Source organism: Ovis aries, chromosome 22, assembly GCF_016772045.2.
Source record: "Ovis aries strain OAR_USU_Benz2616 breed Rambouillet chromosome 22, ARS-UI_Ramb_v3.0, whole genome shotgun sequence".
Taxonomy (NCBI): domain Eukaryota; kingdom Metazoa; phylum Chordata; class Mammalia; order Artiodactyla; family Bovidae; genus Ovis; species Ovis aries.
This window is the reverse complement of record NC_056075.1, coordinates 21,672,442-21,696,989: the sequence shown is the minus strand read 5'-3', so window position 1 is coordinate 21,696,989 and position 24,548 is coordinate 21,672,442. Positions and strand designations below refer to the sequence as shown.

Sequence of the window (24,548 nt, the reverse complement as noted above, 5' to 3'; positions counted from 1 at the left end):
CAGCATGGTGCTGCCAAAAAAAAATGCTCTAGAAAGATGGGCAAAGTATACGAACAGGCAATTTAGGTCCCCTGGTGGCTCAGATGGTAAAGCGTCTGTCTATCAATGTGGGAGACCTGGATTCGATTCCTGGGTCGGTAAGATTCCCTGGTGAAGGAAATGGCAACCCACTCCAGTACTCTTGCCTAGAAAATCCTATGGATGGAGGAGCCTGGTGCAGGCTACTGTCCATGGGGTCGCAAAGCGTCAGACACGACTGAGCGATTTCACTTCAGGTCCTTCACTTCACTTCAGAAATACAAAATGTCCAATAAACTTAGGAAAACATGCTCAGCATTACAGATGCACAATTCTAATCATAGAAATGCAAATTAAAACAAACACCAGATTCATTTTTGCTTAATCCAATAGATTAGCAAAAATTCAGAAAACTGATAGTATCCAGTGTTGGAGAAAGCATCCATAACTGGGTGGTCTCATCGGTAATTGGAAGCACTGTAAACAGATCCAGTCTTCTTAGAGGGTACTATGGCAGTTTCTATTAAAATCAACAATGGCCGCCTTTGTCTTAGCAACTTTATTTCTAGATCCTCATTATCCTAACGAAATATTCACGTCTGCCCACAGAACCATATACCAGAGAATTTACTGAGCATTGTGTATAACAATGAAAAATTAGAAGCAACCTAACAGTCCACTGGTGGCTAAATAAACAGTGAAACCCCATGCTACAGAATATTTAATATGTCACAGTTAAAAACTATGAAGTAGATCTCTAGGTATTGATTCAGGAAAATCTCAAAGACATATTTTTTCCCAGCCATATTTTTAATTAGAAAAGCAAGTTGCAGAAAAATAAGAATACTTGTCTGCAAAGATAAAAACATACCCCCAAATGGTGTGTTTCTTTGTATATATAACATACAGATAAATGCATAAGAAATGGTCTGGAAGGATACCCAGTAAACTGACCACAGCTGTGAACTCTGGGGGGGAAATTCTGGAATTGGAAAGCGTGCTTCATCTATATTTCTTACAGCAAGAATTTTGAAATTTAAGTTTTAATAAAAGTTTACTGAATTAATTAATAACAGCATCAGCAGTGAGACTTGTCATACACATAAGACACCCAGAGTCTTGGCCACTGACTGCAGAGGGAGGCCTCTTTGGCAACAATCCTGCTTTGGCAAATGTCACAAAGGTTTGCCTTCCATTCCACTCCTGAAAAGTGAAAATTAGGGAGCTGTCCAGACGAACTGGCTCGGATCCCTTGTTTTACAGAAGTAAGGAAAGATGGCCAGAGCTCAAAACACAGCTGCCGAAAGATCACAAAAAGTTAATGGAAGGGGGAGCGTGGCGAGTTGACCTAAAATTTGTCATCTAGATATGGGAGACCTGGGTTTGATCCCTAGGCTGGGAAGATCCCCTGGAGAAGGGAAAGGCTGCCCACTCCAGTATTCTGGCCTGGAGAATTCCATGGACTGTATAGAGTTGGACACGACTTGTCACTTCACACTTGTCATCTTAGATATACGTCCAGGCCCAAGGGCTCCTGGGTGTACCCACAGCCTCCAAATTCTGCCCCAGCAATCAAATTTTTAAAAATTCCTTTTATGTTATATTTATGTATTTATTGGCTATGCCTTGCAGCATGTGGGATCTTAGCTCCCTGACCAAGGATGCAACCCACGCCCCCTGCATTGGAAGCACAGAGTCTTAACCACTGGACTGCCAGTGGTTCTGGGAACCCCTATTAGGGAGCTCCCTAATTTTCACTTTTCAGGAGTGGAATGGAAGGCAAGCCTTTGTGACATTTGCCAAAGCAGATTGTTTGTCCCACAACAAATGCTGAGTAGTGGCTGGCACTAACGGTCATTCCATCAGACAGCCCTCTGTAGTCGATAGGATCCTGCCTCATGTTGGCGCATTTCCTCACTTGTTCCTCAGTCCATCTCTGAGAGGTAGCTTCTGCTGCTACCCTTATGTCACCAATGGAGAAACTGATGCTCAGAGAGATTCAAGATTTGACCAGGTCCACTCAGACAACAAGGGGCCGAGCAAGACCACCTCAATCCTTTTGAATCCTAATCCCCAACTCCTTCGGCTGCAGCAAAATCCCTTCCAGGGTTCCCATCTGTTTCCCACCTAGTTTTTCTGGGCCCAAGATTTAGTCCTGGCCTGATATTTGCTCTGGGAATAATCCAGACTCTGAGGCTGATCCCAGGCAGAGGACTTAACTGAGGCCTTGGGATGCTGATGAAGACCACGAGAGGCAGTATCGAGTGGTGGTTAAGAGCAGGCATTTGGCATTAGATGCAACAGGGCTCCAGTCCCAGTTTCTAGCCTGGTGACCTTAATTAGAAAGTTACTTAACATCTTTGCCTATTTCCTCATCCATAGAACAGGAATAATATGAGACTCTCTCAGGGTTGTATTGAACATGCACAGAGATAACACACGTCAAAGCCTTAGTTCAGTGTCCAGTACAAATATGCTGAAGATGCTATGGCACATATTCATGCTGGATGGCACGCCCACTCTGGTCAGCACGACTTGAATTTTAAGTTTTTTAATTTTTTTTTAAAAATAATTTTATTTCTTTATTTGGCTGTGCTTCGTCTTCATTGCTACAAGTAGGCTTTCCTCTAGCTGTGGTGCCCAGGCTCCTCGCTTCGGTGGCTTCTCTTGTTGTGGAGCATGGGCTCCAGAGCACAGGCTCAGTAGCTGTGCTGTACGGGCTTGGTTGCTCTGTGGCACGTGGGATCCTCCTGGCCCTGGAATCCAACCCATGTCTCCTGCATTGGCAGGTGGGTTCTTTACCACTGAACCACCAGGAAAGCCCTGGATGTCAGTTTTAGCACACGCTTGTGCCATAGAAGAAGCTGTATCTTTCTCTGATGACCGAGCAGCTTGGAAACTGTAGAGGAGCGCCTGGCTCTAGGCGATGCTGAGTAGGCATCCAGCTGCAAACAGGAGGTGAGTCCCCACAAAGATGAGTCCCCACACAAGAAAACAGGTTCTTGGAGTGGACCGTCCAAGAGGCAGTCTGAGCTCACAGTAGGGGATGGGGGAGGGCCATGGTCAAAAGCAGGATGGGCCAGTATGCCAAGCAGAGTTGCCAGGAGGCATGGACTGGAGAGGTCTTGTGATACTTCAGGTCCAAAAGAGACTCTGCCGGATAGGAACCATGGGCCCAGGTGCTTTGTGGATCTGGATTTCTCTTCATCTGGGTGTCTGTGTCTGGAAGGAAGCCAGAGAGGGATAAAGAGAACAAGGTATTCAGAAGACTTCATCCCCAAAGCAGCCTCCAAGTCTTGGCAACTACTGACAGGGAGCATCCAGAGCTTCCCGAGGTCAAGGAGAGGGGCTCTCTAAGACATCAATTCCGCAACATCATTTCTACAAGGCTGCTTCTCTTGCCTCTCCTCACCCTAGTCCTGCAGGAGCCTAAGGCCTAACAGTTACTGGATCATGGGGCATCAGGTGTGGAAGGAAATGTCCACCTTGCCAAGGCATGGGCCATTCCTCTTCACTAGTTGCCAAGTCAGCAGCTGACTCAGGGGCCACTCTTAAGCCTCCTTACCCTCCAGCTCACCCCACATCCAACTGATCACCAAGCCCTCCCCAGGATTACTAACTTCTCTCTCCCTCCTCACCACCTCCTTCGCCTAGGCCAGCACCTTCCACCTGGACCAAGGCAACAACCTCCTGTGCTGTGCTGTGCTTAAGCGCTCAGTCGTGTCCAACTCTTTGCAACCCCATGGACTGGAGCCTGCCAGGCTCCTCTGTCCATGGGACTCTCCAGGCAAGCATACTGGAGTGGGTTGCCAGTCCCTTCTCCAGGGGATCTTCCCAACCCATAGATCAAATGCAGGTCTCCCACATTGCAGGTGGATTCTTTACTGTCTGAGCCACCAGGGAAGCCCAACAACCTCCTGGCTGAAACCTAATTCTCTGACCCACTGCCCACATGGCCACAAGAACAATCTTTCTAAACTATGTGTCTGAACAAGCTACCCTTCTGTTAAATACACTCTGGGGTTCCTTATTGCCTTGGATGTCAAATTCAAGTTCAAACTCTTTGTCAGGTTTTCAAGGTCCCTGCTTTCCTCCCTAGTCTCATCTCTGATCATTCACTATCTCATAATTTATGCTCTGGCTGGACAGAACTACTTAAAGTTCCTCAGGCTCTCTCCTCAGAACTCCTGAAACAGAATCTGCATTTTAACCTGATCCCTAGATGAGTTGCCTACATATTAAAGTTTGAGAAGCACAGCTCTAGGCTAATTCTCCAAAATTCCCTGAGAGTTAGAATTGCAAATGCTTGTTCCTGGGCACCATCCTAGCTCCACCAAGTCAGAATTTTCAGGGCAGGGGCCTGGGAAGCTGTGTATTTACTAATACGCAACCGATTCTTTTTCACCAGGAAAGTTTGGCAATCATTATCAGTGCTTCTCAATTTCAACTGCACATTAGAATCCCCTGGGAAGCGGGGCTGGGAGGGGGTGGGGTGGCGGGGTGGGGATTAAAAATATTTCCATGATTAGAGAGGCTGGTCCGCATGCAGCCAGGCACCAGGCTGGTTCAGATCATCCCCAGGTGATCTGTGTGAGATGTAGAGGTAGGGCTGAGAATCACTACACTCAGTAGATGGTTTCCCAAGGCAGGTGTGTGGACTAGTAGCACCAGAATCACCTGAGAAGCTCAATGAAGGACCAGGGCTGCCACAGACGTAGAACCCTGTGGTCTTAGTGGGGAATGGTCTGCAGAAAGTTGAGTGAGAGACCCAGGGAGAGAGCCTCTACCCTGGGGCTTTCACCTCCATAGAGGAAAGCAGCAGTAGTTTCCAGAGTGTGATGGGTTGTGGCAAGATGGGCGTTCCCTGGAGCAGAGCAGAGGACGGTGCAGATGGGAACCTGAGTTCAGCACGCATAGCCAAGATGGACAGACTCTGCAGCTCTACCTGCTCACTCTCTCATCTAACCAACCCTCCTGAACCTGGGTCTGGAGCCTTGTCAGGTGGGCTGCGGCTCAGGCATGCTACCTCACCCCAGCTTGGAACCTGGCTGGGGTATGAGCCTGTCTTGGAGGTGGGAGTCAGGGGAGGGAGGCAGAAGATGGAGAGAGTTCACTGACTTCCCAAGAACCTACAGCTGATGGATTACAAAATGCTCTCTGCCCTATAACTGCATTTGGTGCTCGCAGTTACCCTGTGAGAGGTTTTCTCCACGTTTGTATGTATGGAAACTTAGAGAAGTGATACGTCCAAGCCACAGAGCTGGTCAATAGCATAGCAGTGATTGGATCCTGGATCTTCTGGGAACTGTCTTTCCCACTCATGTTGGTTCCCCCACACCCTTGCACAGTCATTTACATTCAGAAGCACCCACATGTGCACATGCCTGGTCACACTTGCTCTGAGACCCACACATTCACACTCTCACACTGATGAAAACACAGCCTCATAGACACACACACTCCCAGTGGCCCGCATACATACTTGCACAGACACAAGCGTACCCATACTCACTCTCATGAAGCCCTGGTGGCTCACCTTCCTTCCCAGAGGCCAAGTCTCTAATCATAACCTTGACCCCACTACAAGTCTCCACTTACTCATCTGTAAATCAGGGCTGCTACGTCTGCCTGCCTGAAAGGACCGATATGAATGTCAAATTACAAAAGCATTTTGCACAACACATGGAAAATACTCAATAAATAGGAGCTGGTTTTGTTACCCTTGCTATCATTGTTGTTCAGTTGCCAAGTCATGTCTGACTCTCTGTGACCCCAAGGACTGCAGCACGCCAGGCTCCCCTGTCCTTCACTTTCTCCCAGAGTCTGCTCAAACTCATGTCCACTGAGTCAGTGATGCCATCTAACCATCTCATCTTCTCTCGTCCCCTTCTCCTCCTGCCCTCAGTCTATCCCAGCATCAGGGTCTTTTCCAACAAGTCAGGTCTTTGCATTAGGTGGCCAAAGTATTGGAGCTTCAGCATCAGTCCTTCCAATGAACATTCAGGGTTGATTTCCTTTAGGATTAAGTAATCTCCTTGCTGTCCGAGGGACTCTCAAGAGTCTTCTCTAGCACCACAATTGGAAGGCATCAATTCTTCAGTGCTCAGAACCTTTGATATTATGGTTGTTATTGAACATGTCCCAGCTATGGCCTATTGTAGAGATCATCCAATGGGCATATGTGGTGACTTTTCCTGGGTAAAGCAGAAGGGCAAGGGTAGGGGTAAAAGCAGGCACTGGGGTGAGAAACCAGAGAACAGTGAGTCAGGGGCTCCTCCCAGCTGGGGGCAGGCACAGCTGGTTTGGAAGGCAGTTCCTGCCCCATCACGGAGGCCCATGAGAGCTGGGGGCCTTTCCCTAGTCTTGGCTGCCTGGCATCCCATCCCTCCGAAGCAACAGACAGAAATCAAGGCCTGTCCCTCAGCAGTACCTGCCATCATCATCTTTATCTCTGGCCCCAGAGCCCCAGCTGGCACTACCGCCTTCTCACTGTCACTCCCCCAGAAGCTTTGCAGCATTCTCCAGGCACCCCAGGAAGGCTTGAAGGATCAGAGACTTTCTTCCTCATGGACAGTCAGACTAGGAAGCGTTTTCTGCTAATTTACCCTGAGATGGGAAAATGAGGTTCGGGACCCCAATCCAATCCAGAGAACGCATCCTGCAGAGCTGGACCCCGAAGCCCGGCTGTGACCCCTGTCCTCAGACGCTGAGCACCAGGTCTGTGAGAGCCAGCCTGAGGAGTCCAGACCTGCCTCTTCTGGAGAGGAAGGCCAGACTTACTTGGCCAGTGGCTGGGGCCAGACTTACTTTGGCCACCTGATGCGAAGAAGTGACTCATTGGAAAAGACCCTGATGCTCAGAAAGATTGAAGGCAGGAGGAGAAGGGGATGACAGAGGATGGAGATGGTTGGATGGCATCACTGACTCAATGGACATGAGTTTGAGCAAGCTCTGGGAGTTGGTGATGGACAGAGGAGCCTGGCATGCTGCAGTCCATGGGGTCACAAAGAGTAGGACACAATTAAGCGACTGGACTGAACTGAACCGAACTGGGGCAAGACAAGAATTTCCAAACCACTCCCAGGGCTCTATTAGATGAGAATGTAGGGAAGCTAGATGTGGGAGGGCAGGGCCTGGAGACCAAGACTGCCCTCTCTTGGCAGCCTGGGCCTGGCTGAGGAGGTCAGTTACTCAGGAGTCCCCGCTCCCCAGGGCCCCATCACTAGAAGCGGCTCTCATCGCCTCTAAGCCCAAGTGCATCCCCCTTTATCAGCCCCCCTGGCACCAGCCTGTCTGAGCCTCTCCCATCTCTGTCACCTGGGACATTTGTTTTGGAATCTGTGGTGACTGTGGTTAGAGCGTAATTGGGGTTGAAATGCCCACTCGGACCCTCTGAAGGATAAACAAGCTGGGCTGGGGCAGCCCTGGAACTAGTGCGAAGAAAGACATGAAGACAGCAGTCTGAGGAAGCCAGGCGAGCCGGGTGTGGCAGGCTGGCTGGGAAGGCAGCGGGGGGTGAAGAGGCCAACAGTGTGCCTGCTGCCAGGGCAGCTGCTGTAGGGAAGTCAGCCATGGAGGCCAGCTCCCTAGCTGCCCTGGCCTGTGGCTGCCTTCAGGAAGCTTTGGTTTTAAGAGGGCTTTCCTCTAGCTCCAGGGTGGTCTCTGGTGTAGACTTTAGGAGGCTTGGAGACAGTTCCATCCCTTGGACCCCATCCCCACAGCTTGGTCAGTAGGCCTAGGAGTCACATCTGGAGAAACATGTGTTCATTGATGGGGACTTCCTGACCTTGTCTTCAAGGAGCCTAAGAGCAGGAAATAGGGCCCTGCCTAGGACTGGACATGGAACAACAGACTGGTTCCAAATAGGAAAAGGAGTAGGTCGAGGCTGTATATTGTCACCCTGCTTATTTAACTTATATGCAGAGTACATCATGAGAAACGATGGGCTGGAGGAAACACAAGCTGGAATCAAGATTGCCGGGAGAAATATCAATAATCTCAGATATGCAGATGACACCACCCTTATGGCAGAGAGTGAAGAGGAACTAAAAAGCCTCTTGACGAAAGTGAAAGAGAGTGAAAAAGTTGGCTTAAAGCTCAACATTCAGAAAACGAAGATCATGGCATCCGGTCCCATCACTTCATGGGAAATAGATGGGGAAACAGTGGAAACAGTGTCAGACTTTATTTTTTGGGGCTCCAAAATCACTGCAGATGGTGACTGCAGCCATGAAATTAAAAGACTCTTACTCCTTGGAAGAAAGGTTATGACCAACCTAGATAGCATATTGAAAAGCAGAGACATTACTTTGCCGGCTAAGGTCCATCTAGTCAAGGCTATGGTTTTTCCAGTAGTCATGTATGGATGTGAGAGTTAGACTGTGAAGAAGGCTGAGCGCCGAAGAATTGATGCTTTTGAACTGTGGTGCTGGAGAAGACTCTGGAGAGTCCCTTGGACTGCAAGGAGATCCAAACAGTCCATTCTGAAGGAGATCAACCCTGGAATTTCTTTGGAAGGAATGATGCTAAAGCTGAAACTCCAGTACTTTGGCCACCTCATGCAGAGCTGACTCATTGGAAAAGACTTTGATGCTGGGAGAGATTGAGGGCAGGAGAAGAAGGGGACGACAGAGGATGAGATTGGCTGGATGGCATCACTGACTTGATGGACGCGAGTCTGAGTGAACTCCGGGAGTTGGTGATACACAGGGAGGCCTGGCGTGCTGCGATTCATGGGGTCGCAAAGAGTCGGACACAACTGAGCAACTGAACTGACTGACTGACTGACTGGGTTGGGAGATTCCATCAGGACACAAAGGCCCTGGTAGGAGCCAGGAGGGGCACCCCAGGATCACAGCTAACACCTGCTGAGAGACAGCGGGGAGGGGTTTACAGCAGGAGAACCGCAGAGGGGACAGTCATTCCAGTTGTTTTCCTAGGACTCCAGTTGAGGCAGCTGGGCTTGAAGGAGGCCTGGCTGTCCTGCCAGCTCCACCCTCAGGGCTCAGGACGTTTAAAGGGCCTATGTTGCGGGTATGTATGCTCGGTAGTGTCCGACCCTTTGTGACCCCATGGACTGCAGCCCTCCAGGTTCCTCTGCCCATGGGATTTCCCAGGCAAGAATATTTGAGTGGCTTGCCATTTCCCCCTCCAGAGGATCTTCCTGACCCAGGGGACTGAACTTGAGTCTCCTGCATGTCCTGCTTTGGCAGGTGGATTCTTAACCCCTGAGCCACCTGGAAAGTCTAGAGGGCCGCAGCCCAGCATGTCCGGTGGAGGTATCTCAGTGGCTAGGAAGCCGCACAGTACCACGCATGCTGTGCACACCATCACGCTGCAGTGTCAACCCAGCCTCAGTAGATGGCCTATGGCCATACCGTTGAGGCACATGTGTGGGCTGAGTGACTTGGGGAAGGGTTAGACTGGGGGTCTCTGGAAAGCCTAGTGTTTAAGCCACAAGTCTCTTGAACCTTAGGAAGCATTTGCATCTTTGAGCAGCTGACCACTCTACATGAAGGAGGAAAGAGGAGTGGGTCTGTAGGGGAACAGAGGTCCTTGAGAGGAATGAGTCCAAGCAGATCACAGGCCTGTAATCGGTTTGCTGCTGATGCTGAGAGCTGGGCTTTGCTGGATACCTGCTGACCATATTATACCAGGAACTCCTATCTTGGATGCTACCAAGGGTCTCCCAGCCAAGAGAGAAGGAGTGAGAACTGATGGACTTGAGTGTGGGAAGGCTGGTCATTTCAGGAGAGTGGGCCAGGGCCAGTGAAGCCAGGACTGGCTACTTGCTTCCCTGCAGGGGTCCCACTGCCCACATGTACCTCCTGGGCTCCCAATTCTTCTCCTGAGAGCATCTCACTTGGAAATGCCACCAAATGGTTTTGATGTGAAATGGGCCCTGTCTTTTGGTCCCGCCAAGGTTCAGGGCCCTTGCCTTAAGTGAGATTCCTCTATCTCCGCTCACTCCCCAACACTCTTCTCCTGGGGAAACCTACCTTTCCAAAGGCGCTTCCTCACCCAGGTGCTGTTTCCCTGCCTCCGGGAGCTGCCATCCTGGATTTTAGGTCTGCCATCTGGTGGACATTGCCGTAACTACTGCCACCACCTTCCGAGGCTGAGGCCAGAGGCAGCGGCACAGACCCACAGAGCGCTGGGGGAGGCAGGACTCTAAGTCCCGTGGACACACCCACATCCTGCTTCCTGGGACCGGGAACTCCCAAGAGCTGGGCTTGATTGGCAGCAGAGACTCAGGTGTTGAGCAGGAACCTCCAGGTAAAGTCTCACTGCTCCACCCAGCCCAGTCTTAGGAAACCCAGGGGCCACCAACAAGCCCCATTCTAAACCCTGTTTCTTCCATCCAAAACTGCAGAGGTGCCTGAAGGCTTAGTTCTATTTCCTGGAGCTGAAAATTTCCTCCGAGTGCTCTTGGGTAGGACAGATACGCGTGAATGTGGCCCCTTTCTCAAGGGGATCAATCCCCCTTGATCCCCCTGCCTGGGGCTCCATGTCTAGACCAAACTAGTGAATGGCATGGCTGCCATGCAGACCCGGAGGTCTGAGGATCCACGCTGGAGAAGGAAGGATGGAAGCCCTCATTACAGGATTCCTCCACGAGGCCGGCAATGGTGAATAATTTATGTACAAGGCTGAGAAGACAATAAATCAGCTGCAATGATTAACATGAGCTATTTTATGTGTGAGAAAGATCTATGGCAGGAGGCTGGTGATTAATGCTGCTGTTTGCCCTGGCTTCTGGGCCTTTATATTCAATTATGGTCCTAGAGTATATGGGGGGTCCTGGGGATGGCATGGGGCAGACAGGGAGTCCAGGGAGGGAACCATAGATTCCTAGGACCAAGGTGAGATGACAACAGGTGGCAGCCTAGCCCTGTGGGCACCCTTACTGATGAGAAGTTTCAGTTAGTGGGATGAAATAGTGGCTATTTCTGCAATGGAAGTCACAGTGCCTCTGGGATCACCTCTAAATACTTCGTCAAGGGGATGCCCTGGGAAGGGGACAGAGATGGAAGGTGGCATCCTTGGGAAAATCAGACTCTTCTGGCATCAAAGGTTGGGTTTCTGAGCCCCCATTTGCCCTCCCCACTCCCACCCCTGTTGCCACCACCACCATGCTAGGAGTCGGGTAACATCCAGCCAGCCAGTCTGGGGCGGGTGGGCAGTGGCGAAGGCTAGAAAAAGTTTCCTGTCAGCAACAGAGCTGGGGAGCCAGGTTCTGGCTCCAGATCCTCCGCAGTGATGGTGGCAGCCAGGCAGGCAGGGGACGGAGGCTCGGGGTGTCCCCCTCCAAGCTGACCCCAGGAAGCCCTAGGACACCCCCTCCTTGGATTCCCACACTGGGGCCTCTCGTCCTCAGCCAGCTCCAGCTGGCCCCCATCAGTACCGGGGGTTCCAAGTACCAGTGGCGGCTTCGGGGTTAAGTGATTTCGCCCTGCCCTGCCCCTTCCAGCCCTGGCTCCTATCAGCCCCTTCCTCCCTTTCCTCCTCCTCCTCTTCAGCGACCTCTGTGCTTGTGGACATCCCTCCCCTCAGAACCCAAGGGCTTGTCAGGAGGCCCAGGGTGGGGGTAGGGGTTCTTCGGGGAGCTGAGCTGATGGCTGGGCACAGAGACCTTCTGGGGGACTAGGGGCTGTGGAGTGAGAACTCCCCTCTCTTCCCCAGCCTGGCTGGGAGCCTGCTGTAAGTCATTCTACCCACAGGCCAAAGCTTCCAAATCTCAGTCCTGGGGCAGGAGGAGTTGCTCAAAGAGAAGGGAAAAGGAACATCATTGCCCTGGTCAAGGTGGACGGGCATCAGGGGAGGCTGGCAGGGGCAGACCAGGGTTTCTGGCTGGAGAGTCTCTGGTTCATCTCCCCCAAGTCCCCACCCTTGCAGAACCTGCAGCTTTCAGGGAAGCAGTTCTGAGTCACAACAGCATGAGCCTCTGTGTGTGAGCCTGCGTGAGTATGAAACCTGTGTGTCTGGTGAGTATCTGGCTCCAAGGTGGCGTGTGTCTGTACATCTGAGCACCTGCTGAGTCCCTGAGCATCTGTGTGGTGAACACACACACACATACTTGACGCTGAGCCCCACCTGGGGCCCCACTCACAGCCCTGTTTAGCCAACCCATCGTTCCCCAACAGCAGTCTTCCTTGGCCCCTAATCCCCTGTTTGCCTGGCTCATCCCCCGGACTCCTTGGGACTCCATTAATGAGCCCTGGACGCCCCAGGACAAGCTCCAAATTAACCCCACTGCTGACCCCGACATGGACACCTGTAATTAGGCCAGGAGTGGCTGAGGCAGAGAAGGCCCTGGGGCTCAGTGGGGTGAGGGCAAGGCTGGGCTGGGACAAGGAGCCTAATGCCCAGGAATGCTCTAAAAGCTGTACTTGGCTCCAGGGCCCGCCGTCTGGCTCACCTCTAATGCCTCACAAAGCCTCCCAGACGGGACTCCAGGGGGATTACCCCATGGAGGGGCCCAAAGTCCAGTAGGACTGTGCAGCAGGCCCACCCTGTCAGCTCTGGGCTGAGAGGCCGTATGGAAGGTGAGGACTGCTCCGTGGTTTCAGAGCCCAGCAGCTGGCCATCAGGTCCTTAGCTGCCCAGAACCCATGCCCATGACAGCAGCTGCCCAGGGAAGAGCCAAGTCCAGGCTGGCTGGCGCCCACCGCCAGGGCCAGCCCCTCCCTCACCCTAACTTGTTTTGTTTGCTCTGTGCAGCGTGTCCGGTAGCTCCATCCGCATTAACCCCTGACCCTGACTGTAACTCTTCCTCCCCTCTGACAACTGTGTTTACCCCATGACTTTCTTGGGAGCAAAGAGAGGACTTGTGCCTTTCCTCTCCTGCCCACCTCTCCTGGGGAAAGCTGTACTCTCCTCCGACTCCCTGACCCAGCAGCTGCCAGCAGAACCCGTTGTCCACAAGTGTGCCTGAGTACAACTTACGTGGCTGCAGCTAAGGCCTGGGAGGCGGCACCTACACCTATTTGGGAGTGAGACCGGATGTACAATCATCTCGATGTGCAATCTGGCAACATCTGTAAAAAACTTTCACTAGAAATCTCATTTGACCCACCAATTCTGCTTCTAGGAATTTGTCTATGTATGTCTGCACTTGTGCTCAGAGGCACTGTAGAAGCTGAAGACTAACGACATTCTCAGTGTCCACCTAGAGGACAAGCTATAACAATGAAGCCATGGTCCTAAGGTGGAACAGTATGCAGCCATTCGAGAGAATAATCTGCATGTTCCCATTGAGAATAATCTTCAAGGTAAACAGATAGCAAGGTGTAGAACAGAATATAGAAGATGCCATCATTGTGGGGGACAGGGAGTAAGGGGAAAACAAAAATAAGCATTCACATACCTTTGAAAATACCTTTTAGGGGGACTTCTCTGGTGGTCAAGCAGCTAAGACTCTGTGCTCCCGGCGCAGGGGGCCTGGGTTCAATCTCTGGCCAGGGAACTAGATCCCACCTGCCACAGTGAAAATCAAAGATCCCACTTGCTACAACTGAGACCTGACCCAACCAAAAAAAACAAAAATAAATAATTTTTAAAACAGGCAATTGTTTAAAGCAATGATGGTATGTCCCAGTTATAATCATTGAGGGGCCATACAAAAATGAAGCAGACCTACGAGTACTAGCAGGGAAACACCAGAGAGACAAGTGTTAGGGGGAAAAGCACACTGGCAAGACAACACACAAATGCCAATCCATTTATGAAAAAGTAAAAGAAACTGAGAAACAAGACTGTCTCTCCGTGTAAATACATGTTACATAAATGTATCCCCGAAAACCCTGTCCCCCAAGATAAACTCCAGTTGATGACAGGGAGAAAATGAGATGAAGAGGTTCTCTCTGTATATCTCTGTATATATCAACACAACAAGACTTCAAGCATTTCTTATATAATTACAAAATAAGATGAAAGCTTGTAAAAATAAAAACAGCACCACAGTCACTCTTTCAGTTTCCTCCCATATCAGCTTTCAGACCCTTTGTGACCGTGACATTGCAATTCTCATGTTACAAAGGGACAGCTGAGGCTGAGAGAGATTACGCAGCTCCCCCGAGGTCACACAGCAGACACCAGCACAATCAGGCCCCAAAGCTCATAGCTTGTCCATACCATCACTCCCCAGAGGTGATGTTTCGTCCATATTCTGAGCCTCTTCAAGGGTGTGTGCACACTGAGCCTGGGTTAATAACATCCCCTGGACTCTTGCCTTCTCCACATGGTGAACCCTCTTTCCCTCCTGTCTACCTCACTCCCTCCAGCCCCCTGAGGACCCACTGATGAGCCCAGCTGGGCATGGGTTCCAGAAGTGGGTGCAGCTCCCTGCCTTTGCATGGCTGCCAGCTTCCCTATCACCTGCTCCTGTCCTGGCTCCTTCTACCAGGGAGAGCTCAGTACTCTTTCCCCGCCAACAACACCCTCCATAGAGCACCCCCGTAATTACACTTAATGGCAAAGACCATAAGAGCTTTATTAACTTTATTACGGACCCAATTAGCAGCTAATGCCCCATGACTACTGTCCCCCCCAATAATCCCATTAAACATAATGAAGCAACCATCCCCCCCACCCCTCAGGGGTGGGGGCCGAGGGGACGGGGAAATCCATCTTCCTGGGCCTGATTCTGCCCCCTCAGGCCCATTGGACACCAGCTCAGGCCCAGAGTTTCCCAGGGACCAGGGCTGGGTGTGGGAAGACAGAGATTAATCAGCAAGTATTTTGATGCCAGCCATTGGGTCTACACACACGCATGCACACATACACACCCAGCCTGGCTGATGTCCAAACAACTCCTTTCTCAAAGCAGGGATGTGGAAACACACACAGCCCTCAAACACAGCCCTGTCCAGGACACAGACAGTCTTTCAGCCTGTCCAAGAGGCCCTCAGAGCGGGATGTCCAAGTCGAGGGCCTCTGCCCAAGCTTGTCCAGAGTGAGGGATGGGAGAGCCAGGAATCAGGGAAGACAACATCTCCCCAACGAAGCCACACCTTCGCCACGCCCCAGGCCCTTCCCCTCCTTTGGCTGATGGTTTCAAATGTTTATTCAGCACCTACAATGTGCCAGACACAGTCTGGGGCCCTCTCTGCCATCTCTCTTAAGCATCACCCCAAACCAAGGAAGTAGGCATTATTTCTCCCATTTTACAGATGAGGAAGTGGAGGCCCAGAAAGACAGCCAGTTTTTTGAAACAGATCTTCTACATGATTTGCCTTAAAAGATCTCTCCTCTCCTTGCCCAGCACCCCACCTTTCCCCAGCCTAAGGCAGAAGGAGCAGAGATCATGGAGATAATTCTCTGTTACCTTCGGATGGAAAACTATGGCACAGAGAATGTTCGAAGGACCATTGTGGTAATCACAGCAAGACAGCCCTTGGGGATCTGATCCCGCAGTCACCTCGATAGGGTGAGAGAATTAGAAATCAGAGAGCATCCCCATTCTGACACAAAAGGCCCCTGAATTGGATTTCCCTGGTGGCCCAGTGGTTGAGAATCTGCCTGGCAAGGCAGGGGACGAGTTTGACTCCTTGGCCCAGGAATATTCCTCATGCCTCAGGAAAACTAAGTCTGTGTGCATCAACAACTGAGCCTGTGGTCTAGAGCCCCTGAGCTGCAACTGCTGAAGCCTGTACCCTCTAGAGCCCGTGCTCTGCAGCGAGAGAAGCCACCACAATGAAGAGCCCTTGCACCGCAGTGAGAGAGCAGTCCCTGCTGGCCCCAACCAGAGAAAGCCCGTGCACAACAAGGAAGACCCAGTGCAGTTATAAATAAATTCATTAAATAAAAAAAAAGAGGCCCCTGAATTACTAGATCCCAGCTGCAGATCCAGGATCTGGCGTGAATGCAAAGACTGGTGGGGGTGGGGAGTAAAGAGTACATGAAAACAGCCACAGCAGGTAAGTCCTCAGCCACCCCAGTGATCAAAACCTTAAGACTTGGGGATTCTGGTCCTGAGGGTCTATGCCAGGGCTTCCATCCACCCCCACCCCAAGCACAAGAATGGCCTCAAGATGGGGTTGTGGGGGGCACAGAAGGTCCTGTGGCCTTAGGTCCCTCCACTGGCCTTGGCCCCGGAAAACGGGTAGGGAGTAAACACCGCAAGACTGACAGGGTGGAATCAATGGCTGCCCTGAGCAAGGGGGCGGGGGCTCAGGAAGGGAGACCCTTGAACCTTTGCTTGGAAACAGGCTCCCTGTTCCCTTCCCCCCTCCCCCTGGATGGCCCAGCCTGGAAGCAGCCACTTGAAATGGGTCCCAGGGAGCCTGGGAGAGGGGCTGGCCTGGCTCCAGCCTCCAACTCCCAACGCCTCAGCCAGGCCCCCTTCCCCAGCCCCCCTCAGGTCCAGCCCCAAATGGGGTCAGGAGGTGAGAGGGAGAGCTTTCTCTCTCTCTCTCAACCAAGTCAGGATCTACAATCCCCAACCACCACCACACGCTCAGCATGGCACCCCTCCAACTGGTTCATCCCTGGGGAGGGAGGGCGGGTGATGCGGGCAAGTAAGCCCTCTCCTCTCCCAAAAGACTCTGGGAACTGGGGAGGGGGGCAAATCCTCCTCCCTGGGGTTATTGCAGGGCAGAACCCTGGGTGAGGCCCCTATTCTTCCCTTGGCCCAGGATGAGTGTTCTTTGACACCAAGCCCCCATCCCCACCCTCTGAACAAACAGCACCACCCTCCCCGCCTTCCTTGTACCCAGAGGGGTCTGCTTCCCAGGGAGCCTCAGCTGGAAACATCCAGAACAAGCTGATAGGGGCTCTAGGGAACCTTGGTGGAGGCCATGTGAAGTCTGGGGGCCTTGGGGGAACGTCAGCTTGTGCTGAGGCTCTGGGTAGGGTGCAGGAAATGGCTTTATAGTTTCCTGGCTGTGTGAACTTCAGCAAGTCTCCCAACCTCTCTGAACCTCAATTTTTCATCTGTAAGTGGAGCTGAAAATAGAACCTACTTCACAGTGCTTTCTTAATAAGCATTAAAGTTGTAACATATAAAATGCTTATACTTCAAATCCAATGAATGAGAGCTGTGTTACTGTCAGGGATGAGGTGGTACCTAGAGTGGTAACAATAATAATAACCAGTGCTGTTAGAGCATTACAGGGACCAGCTCCGCTCCCCCCCCCCCCCCCAAACCCCTGCCCCCTGCCCCACCCCACCCCGCCTATTCCGACACTGCGCCTGATCCTTACTGAGAAAGGAGGAGTGAGCTTGTGTCTCCTCACCTCGGCCCTCCAAGGTCTCTACTTCCTAGAGCCCACCCTGGCATGACAACTTCAGAGGGCTGACTTCATCCTGGCTCACTTCCAGTAAGCCCTAAAGGCGCCCCCCCATCACATCTTCTTATGCATGCTCACGTGCTCTCTCTCTCTCACACACACACACACACACACACACACACACACACACACAATGTTCCTTCCTTTCCCTGAAGCAAGGAGGAAGAAAGAGATATAAAGGTTTGAAGGGTGAAAATTAGCTGAGGGAGGTGTCAACGTCAAGGTAGCACCCCCACCCCTACCCCTTCTCTGCCCAAGGGAGGGTGTTTCCACAAGTCTCTGCAGGGAGACCCCCAACCCCACCCCCAGGTGTGGACTGACACTGTCAGGCGAGGAGGAGAGTGAGCAGGAGAGGAGGTAGCTTGCCAGGAAGAGCAGCTACCCAGCCCAGGGGCTTGAGCCAGAGCTGGGGCCCCCACACAACCCCCACCAGGACTCAGATTTGTGGCCAGGGCCAGAAGAGGCCCTGATCAGGATGACCTTCCGGATCACAGCTTCCTTGAGCAGAGCCAGAAGCGCCAGGGGATGAGCCAGCTGGTTGGGGAGCGACTCTTTTCCAGGAGGCAGGAGGAGTCTAGGACGATGATCTCCATGACAGCCCCACCGCTGGCCTGTCTGAAGATCTCATTGCAGTCCCTGCCTCTATTTCCCCACCTCTTAAAGAGGGCCAAGAGCTGTTACTTGCTCTGCTTTCTAGGAGTGGTCAAACCGAGCGAGGGGTGGGAAGTCTGGGAGAGAAGGGCCCGGCAGTCCTCTCAACCTGTCTCTGTCATCGTTAACAGTCACAATTATTATTATTTGGAGAGACGGGCCAGAGGTGGTCAGGGATGTGGTTGGGTGAATGAAATGAAAAAGTCCTCGGTATGTGCCGTCTAGCCAGGTTAATACTCCTGCCTGTCGGCCTGACAGCTCCAAGATTGATTACTCAGACCTCTCGCTCTTTATAACTCGATCAGTCGAATTAATCTCTGGCTGTCGGCCCATCTGATGCCTGAATCACAAATTTAATTTGGAGGTGTACAGCTCCTCCCCCATCCCATCTCCTCCTTCCTTCCAGCCTCCCCTTCTCCTCTTTCTTCCACTTCTCCACCGTTTCCTGTTCTCCTGCCTCTGCTTCTCTCTCCACCTCTCAGGCCCCTCCCGGGGGCAGTGGTGGAGGAGGGAGATGGGAGTGGGTGGCCCTGAGTCAGCAGCCCCTCTACCCAGGCCAGGGGAGGGGTCATGTTCACCCACCCACTGGGCAATGCGCCCACCCCACCATGCTCCACCCCAAATGGAGAAAGAGGCTTAGCTGACACTAAGTAAGACATATTAATGTACTAAAGACTTAATGAAGTTGGGGGGGGGGGTGAGGGGTGGAAAGTGCTTGCTTTATTAGTTTATGGCCGATTAATGGGGACGCCATTACTGTGATGGAGATGGATTGCTGCTGTCAGCAGCCTGGGCTGAGGGCCGGCCGCTCTACCCTCGGTGGTGGGTGCCCGGAACAGTCAGAGAGAACTTCATTAGAGGAGCCTATGGGGTCCCACCTAGGGAGGCCTGAGGTGAGCCTGGAGGGGTGAGGGCAGGGGCTCAACTCTAGGCTTTGGGAGGGAATTCCAAGGGCTGGGGAGCTGGCAGCTCTTATCAGCTGGGAACTCCAAAGGCAACAGGGCAGGGAGGTGGCCTGACTCCAGATCTGCACACATCAGGGCTCCTTAATGTCACCTGGAGGAAAGGGAGGGAGGAAGCTAAGAGAACAGAAAACCAGGATCCGCTTGATCTGCCCACGATGAAGGGAGGGAAGAGCAAGGAAAGTGAGCGCTATTCCTTCCATCGTCCCTCAGAGTGGGACATGTCCAAAGACCCCTGGTTCACCAGCCCCAAGGACTGGCCCACCACCCCTGGGCTGCATGCTTCTCTAACTCTAGAATCCTCGGTGCTGGAGCCAGATACCACCCCGCACTCTGAAGACAGAGTGGAGGAGAAAGCCACACTGCCTCAACTACCTGGCAGTTGCTGACCTCCCAGGCAGCCAGTGGGGAGCAGTGGGAGTAGTGGGGGGAGGACTCCGGGGAGAGCAGTGGGGGCTGGGAGGCCAACACTATCCAGCGTCCTGGTTTCCCAGGTGGCTTCCTACTCTCAGCAACTTCTTACCTCCATGCCCCAGCCCCCGCCTTGCTTTCTCTGAGGAGGGAGAAGGCTGGACGTGGCACAGCTCTGCTCCAAGGGCCCCCTTTCTATTGAAGGATCTCTTCATGTTGAAGTATATGACTCTTCAACATGGCCATTTTGACACAGGAACATTAAACTTTCACTAATTATTATCAAACAGTGTTCAAAACAGCCACTCCGCAGCCCCTCCCTAAGCCCCACTCTGTCCTGAGCCTCTACCAGCCCGATCCTATCCATGAGAAGAACCAGGGATGAAAAGAGACTCCAGGATGGGCTCAGAACCCAAATATTCTGTTGACCAAAATACATGGTACTAAAAAAGATTTTGACGCTTGCATGCCCGCTCAGTCACTCAGTCATGTCTGACTCCTCATGACCCCATGGATTGGAGCCTGCCAGGCTCCTCTGTCCATGGGATTTTCCAGGCAAGGACACTGGAGTGGGGTGCGTTTCCTCTTTCAGGGGATCTTCCCGACCCAGTGATAGAATTCAAATCTCCTGTGGGTCCTACACTGGCAGGCAGGGTTTTTACCCCTGAGCCACCTTGGGAACTCCATATTTTGACGCAAGTTAGGCTGAACAGTTATGGCAAAGTGAGCTCCAAATGCCCTGGCTGGTCTCTTGGCACTGCTCTTTACTGTGTTTGTGATTCCATGTGGGCAAGTGTGCCTAGCTCCATGGGCTACCCCATGTCTAACCGCCTGCCCTGGGGCTGAGCATGCCATGGGCCTGAGTGTTCTGCAAGGGCTCGCTTCTGTGAGTGTCAGGCATCTGTCCGCCTTGGAGCGTGGACACTCCCTCCTTGGGACACTGAGCTTGCCACTCACGTCTGCTTAGGCCGAGGGCCAACCATTGGTTCAGGGGTCACCACCCAGGCTCACTCCCCAAGGTAGAAGCTACCTGCTCAGCCTAACTGGGAAATAAATACCCTGTTTCTGAGAGTAATTTAATTATTGGCTCCCATGGACTAGTGGGTAATTAAATTCCGTAGATCCCAAAGTAATTAATTGCTATGCAAATAGTAATGCCCTCTGCTTTGGAGAAGAGGATCTCGGCCTGGGTTTGCCCTGCAATTAGAAGCTAATAATTACCCTGTCAGTTCCTTGCTTCTGCCGGGTAATTACCTGCTGAAACCTCACTGGTCACTGAGAAGGTTCCCATCACCTGCTGCTGTGACTCTGGCTCTGGTGGCCCAAACAGCCAGGGAAGGACATCCCTAGAGTGCTTGTTGATCTTGACATCTTTCCACTCTGTACCACATCCACAAATCCCAGGACCTTAAAGAGCTGCCCTTCCTTCTGACCAAGAACAACTAAGGACAGAACCTCTTTAGCTTCCCTTTGCTTAGGAAGAGGAGCCCCAGCTCCTCGATGTATAAATTCTTGTTAGGTGGGTTTGACTAACCTATACTGAGATTCCTAGATGTTGGGGACTTTCCCAAAGAGTATCTAAAAGATAATCTTCATAAAAATCATTTTCACCATGTGATGGATTTTTGATGTGTCAACTAGGCTATGAGAATGGAAGAGAAGGCTGCTGTTATTTGGTAGCAAACACACACCTTCCCCCAGTTATTCAACCAAAGGGTAATCTAGGTCCTGCTGAAAAGGGGTTGTGAAGATGTAATTAAAGTCCCTAAGCAGTTGCCTTTAAACTAGAGAGATCCTTTGTGGGCTTGACCTAATCAGGTGAGTCCTTAGAAGGGACTGACTATTCTTAATGGAGGAGACTGCAAACAGCAGCTGGGCTGACACCTGCTCGCTGTACAATCACTATATCTTCCCTTCCCTACTGTCTGGGGACAACAGACTTGTCAGTGCTCGGGGCGGAGGGGTGGTGGTGTCCAGCTTGTTCCTGATCTTTCCTTCCTGATTGTCTGACCTACAGATTTTGGGCTTGCCCCTCTCAGGCCTACCTCCTTAGGAAAGAGTCAGAGCAATAAAGAACCCAGGATGTCAACCCCCATAATCACACCAGACAATCCATCCTCAACCTGAGCGATACACCCCTTTTCAGAGGTTGGGAAACTGGAATCAGACACAAAACAGTGGCTGACCAAAGATGTGATAGCTGTTAAATGGGAAAACAAGGTTTGAACCTGGACCCCCATAGACCTGGCCTGAGGTCCTAAGTCTCAATTAGCTTATACCTGTGCGCAAGTGAGACAGTATTCATGTATCCCCCACTTTATAACTCACAGGTATCACTGTGGTTAAGCTGAGTTTTCATGTCTTATCTGAATCTTATTCTCTACCTCAGCTCCAGGCTCTTTGTCCCAGATTCTTGATGCTGTCTGATTCCTACCTAAGCCCACGAGTCTGAGAGTGGTAGCACCTATGTGTCTTTGAGGCTCTGGTTGTTCTTTTTGAGATACATCTAGACTCCACTGCCTCTGAGCCCTCCTCCTCCAGGTCGGAAATCTTTCAACTGAATCCCTGGAGGATAGTGTCCTGGTGGTCCCAGAGCTGAGAGTTCACCTCCAAAGTCTGGATGCTGGATGGAGTATGAGTAAGGGGAGGATGACTTCTGGAGACTGGACTGAAGGGCGGTGAGCCAAGAACGGGTCCCAGGAGCCTGGGAAATAAGAGGTGAAGGGAGCAGAAGGGACCAACAAGGGTGAGAATCCTTACCCTCTCCACACTTGGGTACCTCCCTCTTCCCTTCAGGTCTCAGCTTCAGTGTACTTCCTCAAAGAAGCTCTTCCTTGTCCCTAGAGGAGGGCTGGCCTCATGCCCCATGATCTCCCTCTCCTATACTTCTGCTCTGGGCCAGGTGAGCAGGGAGGCAGAGGGCCCGGGAAGAGGAGATAGACTTTGCAGAGGAGCAGCTCTCCTCAGCCCACAGGACCGTATCTAGGACTAAAGGTGGTAGGAAGCACTAGAGGCTTTGAGACCAAAGTCTAGCCCTGTAAATGCCTTGCCCTTGGGTCAGAAACACCCTGGGATGAGTGTGAACCACCTAAGACAGACCTCCTCCACCACCACCAGGGAGGATGAGAGGGAAAATGGTAGGCAGAGGATGGCATCAGGAAAGCCAGAGGTGGTAAACAAACATGCTTCCCAAACTTCACATGAGGATGTGGGCAGGAACTACAGGGAAATGCTCAAGATTCTCAATGCAGGCAGTGAAGATCCCTTAATATCAGTGAGGGTCCTGTCTATTTGGGAGAAGTCAACCTTGGAGAAAGCCCTTACCTCTTCTCCCTTGTTTCACTCTGCCCAGCCCCCCATGACAGAAGGAAAGTAACAGTGTCCCTTGGTCTGGAGTCTGTACCCTGCCTTGTATTCCCAACTTCTGTTTCTCATTTGTTGTGGGAACTGTTAGAAGTCGTGTTCCTACCTGTGCCTTCATGAGGTGGCAATTTCTTGCCTCTTGCTAGAGATTTTAGGACAAAAATGCATGATCACTTACAAATTAGCACTCTTCAGAGAGCTCAGAAAGCAGTCCACAGGGGTGGGAGCCATGTCCCTCCCATCAGACTGGAGGTTCCCTAGACACAGGGGACCAGAGTCTGGCCCCAAGGTTAATAAACAGTGATTCTTAACAACAACAACAAAAAAAACTATGACATAGTCTGGTAAGGACCAGGGGTCTCAGAACACAGTCAGGGGTTGACAAGCACCCTCCACACAGCCTGGCCTCCTGTCTTGGCTGGTTCGGTTACTGCTCCACTGACAGCTTTTTAGAATCCTTTCACAGTTTTGGCCCCACTATAATCTCTGGGTGATGAATATTTCCCCTAATGAACTGATGGGAACTGGATTAGGTTGGAGTGCCCGTGTGCTTAGACTCTAACTGATTAAACCCCCATCTGTGCAAGGCCTGATTATGAACAGCTCGTTACATAAAATTTTTGAGAGGGGGTTGGGAATGATGTTGGTGTTTGAGTTCTGCAAAGGAGCAGGAAAAAAAAGTGTTTGTCTAGAGCTTTGGCAAGGTCTAGTTGCTTTTAATCTGATCAAGCAAGCACTCCCTTCCCCCAGAGCACACTTACTTTCCCCTACTTATGCCATGGGTTCAGGTGCCTGCACCCTTACCCATGAACCCTGCCCAGGATTCTCTGAGCCCACATCTATCTGGCCCCTGCAAGGAGCACTGGCTGCACAGGCAGTTGCTTTGGGTAAAGGCAGGAGAGGGAGAAGGGGTTAGAGGGGGAGAAGTCAGACCTATGGATTCAGTTCTCACCACCACATGAGGCTCAAGCTGTTTGTCCTTACACCAGAATTATCCAGTTGCCTTCAAAAGAAAGTGTAGGGAGTTTGGAGCCCCATCCAGGACAGAGACTCTGGGCAATTCCTGGGTCCTTTATTGGTCAGGACCAAGGATAGCACCCCAGTCATTTCAAGGATCTCCAAAGTTCCAGGTCCCTCCACTCACTTCTCTTTCTTCCCTGCCAATCATGTTTCTCCATTCTTTACCATTCTCTTTCCTTCTCCTTCTCCTCCCCTTTCTCTTATTTGTCCTTCTCTTCCTTCTCCTCCTCCTCCTCCTCCTCCTCTTCTCACTCCTTCTCCTTATTAAGCCCAGGGACAGAGCCTGGCTTGTGGTTCTCCACCACCAGGTCTGTGCCCTAGAAATCCCTCAAGAAGAGTTATTTAAGTACCTCAAAGAAGACCACCCTACCTAACCTCTATTAAAGACCTTATCCCCATGACTGACTCTCAGCCACACCATCCAAGAAGACATACACACACGCTGAAGTCTGGTGTCTAGCAGGAAGGAACAGCAGAGATTGTGTTTGAAAGAATGGCCAACTCTCCCTCTCCCCAGTGCAGTCAGGGATCAGCCCACCTGATTTAAGTACTCCAGCATGACTAAGGCTCTAACTCCACAGCTTTCCCCTCTCTTCTCCTTCCACCCTTTCCCTCCCCCTCCCTTACTCTCTGCTCCGCTCCTCTGTCTCTACTAAAAGTGGCAGCAGCTGCCAGAGAAGGCATACCCTTCAATGAACATCAGCAATTGTCGTGACTGAGTGTCTCAGCCTTCTTTCTTGGTTAATCTAACTTGGGAAGAGTTGAGGTGTGCTCTGGCTCCGCTGCCCATGAAAGGCAGAGAATAAATAACAAGCCAGAGGCATAAACAGATGTG

The 24,548-nt window shown here is 51.6% G+C and overlaps 1 protein-coding gene across 1 annotated transcript in view; it reads right to left on the bottom strand.

The window, feature by feature from the left end:
• Window positions 1–590: 590 nt before the first annotated feature.
• The window catches only part of KAZALD1 (Kazal type serine peptidase inhibitor domain 1), a 39,771-nt gene continuing 15,813 nt past the window's right edge, over window positions 591–24,548 (bottom strand). The window contains exons 6-7 of the transcript XR_006057605.2: window positions 13,385–13,538; window positions 591–3,240 (exon numbers count right to left, since the gene is read on the bottom strand). The gene's annotated coding sequence lies outside the window, so the exon portion shown is untranslated. The remainder of the gene's footprint in view (window positions 3,241–13,384; window positions 13,539–24,548) is intronic.